The following is a 7,378-nucleotide window of genomic DNA, read 5'->3' on the forward strand; positions in this document are numbered from 1 at the left end:
GGAAAGAGGCAAACCATTAAACAGCCTTTTAACTATACAGAACAAACAAAATGAGGGTTGCTGAAGGGGAGGTGGTTGGGGGATGGGCAAAAAGGGTGATGGGGATTAAAGAGGGCATATACTGTGATGATCACTGGGTCTTGTATGTACGTGATAAATCTCTCAATTCTACTCCTGAAAATAATATTACACTATATGTTAACTTAGAGGAATTTAAACAAAAACTTGAAACAAAAATACATAAAAATGAAATAGATTATATTTACAATAGCTTCCTTTAGTAATTTATTCTGTAATGGATACTTTACATAAACATCTTATTTTTGAAAGGTTAAGTGATTTCAGAATCTTGCATTATAACCCAGTAGAAATATAACAGCATTCAGTCTCCCTCCATGTTATGGAGTAAATAAAACCAGTGATTCTGCTGATTTCGAGTGGAAACAGAATTTAAAGATCACTCAGAAATCAACTGTGAAGCATTCAGCTGTCAGACATGATCCTGAGAGCCAGCACACAAACAACTATTCCAGGAAGGAGAATCTTTCTCATTTCCCCCGAACCTCCACCTCCAGCCCTCACTCTCCTGTCATCCCTACCCACTGACTCACCTCCTTCAGGGCACAGTGAGTCTTCGCAGAAGAAATATCTCCTTCTAAAAGGTGCCTTATTTCCCCATGTACAAGGGATCGTATTCAGATGATAGAATCACCTCCTGCAAATAGATTGGGACAGGTCTGGTTCTCCAAAGAAGCAGGGAAAATGATATGATGAGTTAATACATGGCAAATAACCCTATGAAAAGACTGAAAATCTCACAATAATCAAGAAAACTCTAATTGGAAGGACACTGAGAATGGGTGAAGGTGGTCACAAGGTACAAACTTTCAGCTATGAGATTAATAAATTCTGGGGATTAACGTTATAGCATGGTGACAACAGTTAATACTACTGAATTGTATATTTGAAAGTTGCTAAGACACTAGATCTTAAAATTTCTCATTTCAAGAAAAAAATTCTAACTATTAAGGTGATGGATGTTTACTAAACTTATTGTGGTGATCATTTCAAGATATTTATAATTATTATGTTGTGCGCCTAAAACGAATACAATATTACATGCCAATTCTGTGTGTGTATTTGTGTATGTGAGTGTGCATTTAAAAACTGAAGGAGAGGGGTGCCTGAGCAGTTCAGTCAGTTAAGCATCTACCTTCGGCTCAGGGCATGATCCCGGGGTCCTAGGACTGAGCCCCATGTCAGGCTCCCTATTCAGTGGGGAGTCTGCTTCTCTCTCTCCCTCTCTCTCCTGGCTCATGGTCTCACTCTCACTCTTTCTCTATCTCAAATAAATAAATAAAATCCTTAAAAATAAAATAAAACAAAAACTGAAGGAGAGAGAAAGAAAAAGACAATGAGATACTTTCACCCACTTGTAACAGTGGCAAATATTTTTAAGCCTATCAACACCTATCAACACCCAAGAAATGGAATAACAGGAAGTTCCTTGCATTATGGGATCAAATCAACCTTTAAAATAGAATTTCACACTATCTGGAAAAGTGGAAGATGTGCTTGCCCAACCACAGTGCAATCCCCGTATTAGAACCAGTCTGGGTAGTAATTACCAAATAGCAGGTAGATGTAGGGTGCTTCCTGTAGTGCTGTTTCTCACAGCAAAAAATATAGTAGCCACCTAAATACCAAAACAGGAGCATATATTTAAAATACTGGTGGAAGACTTCTGTTTCTCTCCACGAGACTCGATCCTTTGAGCCACTGTCAAAAATCAACAACCAAAAGCCTTTGAGACAAAATTTTAAATCTTTCAAATGTTCCAATGGGGACTCTGAGTAACATACAGTAGAAGTGGTCGCAGAATACAAATCTCTCCACATACCCATACAAATTAAACTCATCAACAAAAGCAGGCAAAGAAAACACTATACCTCCACCTTCCACACAAGGAGGAAGCTGAAAATACTGACATGTGACAGACCCTTTAGCTATGAGGGACAATATTTGTGACAGTTGGATGGGGAATGTGGGGGAGAGGGTAGGACTGTAGTGATGTGAGATCTGTTTTGGTGATTTTTGTTGGTCCAGGAAAGTGTTTTCCTGGTTTGTAAGAAACATGCACTAAAGTACTTGGCAGTGGATGGGACATCGGAGTGACAGCTTGCTCTCAAATCCTTCCAACTTCATGAGATCTTTGGAGATAGAATGTGTCTCTCTATCACATTCCTATTATAGGATGAATACATGCTATGGCTAATTCATTCTGTGAAATACCAGGAGGAGAAGGAACTGAGGGAAGGTTCTTCTTAAGATTTAGGGCTCACTTCCCTGGACAAGCAGGCATGGCCAGACATTCCTGACTCCACAGGTTCCACCTCACGTCCATGTATTCATCATTGTGACCATTTCAGTCACCCACAAAGAGGAAACCTAATCACATCCTCATCTCTGGTGACAAGGTGAGAAGTCCAGTGGCTTCTGGCTGTTGGGACCTTAACCTGATACAAGGACTGAGAAGATCCCACAAATCCCCAACCTGCCTCCATCCACTGAGCCCTTAATTCACTTGGGATGAAACAAAGAGCCACTCCACACATTCACAGAGCACATGCTGTCATGAAATCCTCACTATCCAAAGGCTGTGGACAACTGGAGGAGGCCTGTGCCAGACACAGGGCCCATCTCTATTTGAGGACATGGAAGTAGGATAGCAGGAAACTCCAAATTAGCATCTATTCACACATTTAAAGGGTTCTGGCCTGATTCCCTATAGTCTCTCTCCAGCAAGTGCATACTCGGGAAGACTCAGAGGATAAAAAAAACATAAGGGATGGGAGTTCTCAGGCCCTGGGTAAGATGAGAGCTTAGCAGGTGCAGGTGATCTGTCTAAGAAGGAAGCCCCAGGCATAGACCTGGAAATGGGAGCTCGGGTCTGTCTCTGGGAGGAGGGAACCTGGAAGGGCCTGGCAGTGCCACTGGGAGAATGGGGGGTTGACTAACTGGTGGAACCCCTGGGAGCAGGGTTAAAACCTCCAGAGGAAGTGGCTCTGTCTATTAAGTATCCAACAATTAGTATTGGCTCAGGTCATGAACTCATAGGTTGTGAGATCAAGTCCCAAGTGGGCCTCCACGATCAGTGGGAAGTCTGCTTGAAGATTCTCTCCACCTGCCCCTCACCCCACTCAGGCATGCTCTCATGCCTTCTCTCTCTCTAAAATAAATATAAACAGACAGTTGAATATCTAGAAGAAGTTGCAACTACTTTTGCCAAATGACTAGCTGATAAGAAAATCTCTCCAAAAACACACAAGAGGTTGGTACGAAAAGTACCATCACAAGCCATGAGCATTCCATTTGTCAGGCAACAGATTTACAAAAGAAGGATGAAAGGGTAGGAAAGCAAACCAAAGTTCTTTATGCTGCATGTCTAAAGATAACCAGTGTGGTAAAGACTAGAACCGAGCAAGGGAAGGACACCGACTATCTCTGAATCTCAGAAATTTGAAGAGCTTGCAAAGACCAAAGAATCAAAGGCCTTGATGGGACTTTACCACAGTCAGGTCCTGTGCAAGAAGATCAACATGGAGCACCACAGAAGGAGGTTAAGCATCAAGCCATTCTTGGTGCAGGGCTGATAGGAGCCTGCATGGCCCAAATCCCCAAGGATTGGGGCCTAAAGACTGTATATAATGATGCTTCACTAGGTGGGCTGGGCTAAGGACAGCAACAAGTGTTCACAGGACTGAAGGATAAAGTGAAGAAGAAAACCCTAACATCATCTCAAGGAGACTCCATTCAGCAACTGATCAGGCAGCTCAATTCCTAGACCTTTGAAAAGGCCAGTTGAAGGCCAAAGGTGATCAAAGCCGGTTTTGAGGACCTTAGTCTGAAGCACAGATGCCAAAGGAAGTAGAAGGGATGATTCCAGATCACTGTGGTTTTGCCAGTAACACATCATCTCTCCCAATCAGTGAAGTTGCCACTGTCAGACAGAGACCTGAGCAGGTGATTGGCAGACATTACTTCTCTCCTGTGGACAAAATGCAGCTGCTGGAGATGATCACAACCCCCCAAAAACATCTAAGGACACAATGCTTCTACTGTAGCACTCCTTCCAAGCAGGGCAAGGTCACCATTGTGATTAAGGATGGACCTGGCTTCTGGACCAACAAGTGTCTCATACCCATGATGTCTGAAGTATCAGTATTCTCCATGAAGGAGATGACCCTAAGAAGTTGGATTCCCTTACCGGGAGCTTTGGCTTTCCCATGGAAGCTGCCACAGTGGTGGGATGAAGTTGGCATGGATGTAGCCAACTTCATAGAAGAGCTTTTAAGGAGAGGGTTGAAGGCAGAAGCCCAGAGCTTCTGAAGCAGATGGCATCCCAGGGCTTCTGAGGTCATACATCTGGAAGGGCTTTCACATCTACCAGGAAAGTGTGAAAAATCAGTTTGAATTCTGAGATGGATAGTATTTTGGTAAGCCTTAATCTGTCTCCTATCTCTGACGGTTCCTCTGACGATGACATCTGGTACTGCTTGGTAACCAGACTCACGAATGAGGCCATCAAGCCTGCCAGAAGAGATGTTGGCCACCAGCAGAGGGATATGTGAGAACAGTCGTTTGTCCTGGAGATACCCTCGCCAGGCCCCTCCTTGGAGGGTCCTGCTTCCACTCTGTGCATCTGTGGGGAGCTCAGAACATGGACCAGCTCAGGAAGTACAAGGCTGCCTACAGAAAACAGCTTACCCCAAACCAGCTGCTAAGTGGTCTAATAAATGCTACCAGCCCTAATAAAAAGTTTTATTGGTGAACAGGCACTCACACCCTGCTCCCTGGCTTACTAACTCCGACAGGATGTCATCTACATTTATCAGAGTAACCAGCGGGAAAACAAACTCTGGCGCTGGCCATGCACCTTGATTAAAGTGCCTTCAGATATAACTCTCTCTCTCTCCCGGTAAAGTCAGGAAGGCAGTGTAAGATTATACTCGAATTTCCCTATTATACAGCCCCCAACCCACAAGAAGTTCACTACTGCCAAGATTGGTCATTCCTGTTACAAATCCCAGGAATGTGAGGTGGCCACTGTGAAAGTTTCCTGAGCCACACAACACTATTAATGAGACCTGGACATTGTTACCTACTCCCTGCTCTCACCTCCCCCACTATTCACTCCTTCAACAAAAGGGCCATGATGATCCTTCAGTTCTCCAGGGATGATGTCACTCGCTTACTTGTACCACATGAATGTCTGGGTGGATTCTGGCTTTCTGCAAATACTTGCCCTAGTAAATGGCCATGTAGCTCTTGGAAAAGGCCAGCAGGAATCATTGCATTTGTTGTCCACTTGAAGGCTTCCTCCTCACTGGAACCTGGCCTCTCTTTCTAGATCTGGGTCCCAGATCAGAGAATTGTCTCAGGTCTGGAACCCAGGCAAAGGATTCAGATTTTCTATTGGGTAGCTGCGCTCATCCACCTCCTCATCTATCCTGGGGTCTTGTCTTGGTTTTTATTGTGTAAATCTAGCAGTCTCTGGATTGGCTGCCCAGCTATTTTTGATCACTGTGCTATACCACATAAAGAAGCTAGTGTTCAGGCTGCCTGGGTGTCTCAGTGGGTTAAAGCCTCTGCCGTCAGCTCAGGTCATGATCCCAGGGTCCTGGGATCGAGCCCTGCATTGGGCTCTCTGCTCAGTAGGGAGCCTGCTTCCCCATCTCTCTCTCTGCCTGCTTCTCTGCCTACTTGTGATCTCTATCAAATAAACAAATAAAATCTTTTAATAAAAAGAATCTAGTGTTCAAGATTTAAGGAACAACTGGGTTTTTGTAAAAATTGGAAGCAGGTCCACCCAAGAGCCCAGAAGCCAGGGCAGGATATAGAAGACAGAGCAGGACTAGGAGATAGGAAAGGAAGGAGTGGGATGGATGGTGGGGGAGGGACTAATTATGACAAAACCAGAGGCTGACCTTTTTCCTGAAGGGAAAGTGGGATGGGGCAGACCCTCTCACAGGTCAGGACAGGACGATGTATTCCTTTGAAGCCAGGGTTCTTTTTATTTAAAAGATTTTATTTATTTGTCAGAGAGAGAGCACAAGCAGGGGAAGCTGCAGGCAGCGGGAGAAGCAGACACTCTGCTGAGCAAGGAGCGCAATGAGGGACTCCATCCCAGAACCCTGGGATCATGACCTGAGCTGAAGGCAGATAGAAGCTTAACCAACTGAGCCACCCAGTGAAAGCACCAGTGGGTCCTGGCTATTTGGCTTCAATAGCTATCTCGTCTCTGTGACTCAGAGAACAGAAACAGGACAGTGATTCATCCTGGAGGCTGACTTAAGAGACATGGAAAATGATAGAGAAGTGACTGAGTTCCTCATGGATCTCAAACAGAGACTGTAAGAGCTGCTTCCAGCACGTGCGGGAGCACTGGGTTGAGATGCAGGAGACCACAGCTAACTCAGAAGACTGGATAGAGTGCTGGTACTCGTGAGATGAGGTTGACCTACCTGACAGTGTGTGTGTGTGTGTGTATGTGTGTGTTGTGTGGGATGTTTGTATGTAAGTGATAGATCCAGTACAGCTTCTTGGGAGAGTAATGGCCACAGATATCTTTAACATCCGTCTTTTCCCTTGTCGCCTCCTGGCATCTCTCCCTCAATGCACGTACCTTTGGTCCCTCTCACCCTGGTTTTTTGCTGGCTTCAAACCTGAGGGCAGCATCTGTTTCCAGAGATTATCTTCTTTCTGTTATTTTTTTCTGAGATTCATTGTTCTTTTTCATGTCATCTGGTGTCTTGCTGGAAATCCTTCAGTGCCACCTCAACTGCCAGATTCTGAGTACAGCCTCAGTACAGCCTCCCCATGTGTCCCCTCCTCCACTTCCGTCACAGTGGGAGTGACTGGTCATACTGTTACCCTTTCTTCCCCCACCAGCTCTGTGACCCCTTGGCTGCAAGACCCAGCTCCTCTGGACTTCCAACCCCAGGACCTGTCAGAGCAGCTGTCACAAAACCCATGGGTATAAACCAGCTTCACGGTAGGATCTCACTTTCTGTTTTTCAAAGAGCAAGGATAGCCATCCCCTGAGGTTGAACTGCCAGGAACTGCAACTATGTGCGCTAGCTTTGGGCTGACAAATCATCCCACCCTCTAGGGTGAGTGGACCTTCCCATATACAAGGATCTGCTGCTGGTTGTCCCAAATTCAGAGGGAGGTTGTGATGTGGGGCTGAGGAGCAGTGACTCCCGAGGGGAGGCAGCTAGGATGTGGCTGATGATGGGAGCACGTGGCGTGGCAGGTGCAGTGATCTTCTGCGCTGGGAAGTTCAAGGAGGAAAGCAGACGGGTCATTGGCTTGTCGG

The 7,378-nt window shown here is 45.4% G+C and overlaps 1 pseudogene; it reads left to right on the forward strand.

Annotated features, from left to right (window-relative positions):
* Positions 1 to 2,936: 2,936 nt before the first annotated feature.
* LOC111158229 lies at positions 2,937 to 4,831 on the forward strand (annotated as a pseudogene).
* Positions 4,832 to 7,378: the final 2,547 nt, after the last annotated feature.

Source organism: Enhydra lutris, unplaced genomic scaffold (genome assembly GCF_002288905.1).
Source record: "Enhydra lutris kenyoni isolate GAN:26980312 unplaced genomic scaffold, ASM228890v2 scaffoldscaffold58, whole genome shotgun sequence".
In the NCBI taxonomy this organism is placed as follows: domain Eukaryota; kingdom Metazoa; phylum Chordata; class Mammalia; order Carnivora; family Mustelidae; genus Enhydra; species Enhydra lutris.